Genomic DNA, 369 nt, shown 5'->3' with positions numbered 1-369 from the left:
GCCTCCTTTTGGGCAGAGGACTGCAGGAGGCTGGAGCACCTCAAGGAGCCGCGTCCCGCTCCCAGAAGATGCTGGGAACAATGAAATAAGAATTCCTGCGGTCCGCCCGAAGGTGAGTTATGTAAGAAGTGGAGGGTTGGGAGGGCAGCGGAGGAAACTTGAATGGAGAAAAGGCAACTTCCATGTTGATTTTGTTTCTCCGCCACGTCTCGCCCTTTTTTCCCCCCATCTTTCGTTCTCCCCCGGCCCTCGCTTCTCCCGCTCCCCGCGGGCCCCGCTGGTGGGGTTTTTCTCCCCCCGCCGAAGTCTCCCCCAAGGGGGGTTCTTGGGGTTTCGCCGCCCCCGTTCCCCCCCCAAGCCTGGGCGCGC

Source organism: Geospiza fortis, unplaced genomic scaffold (assembly GCF_000277835.1).
Source record: "Geospiza fortis unplaced genomic scaffold, GeoFor_1.0 scaffold992, whole genome shotgun sequence".
NCBI lineage: Eukaryota > Metazoa > Chordata > Aves > Passeriformes > Thraupidae > Geospiza > Geospiza fortis.
This window is presented reverse-complemented; position numbering follows the sequence as displayed.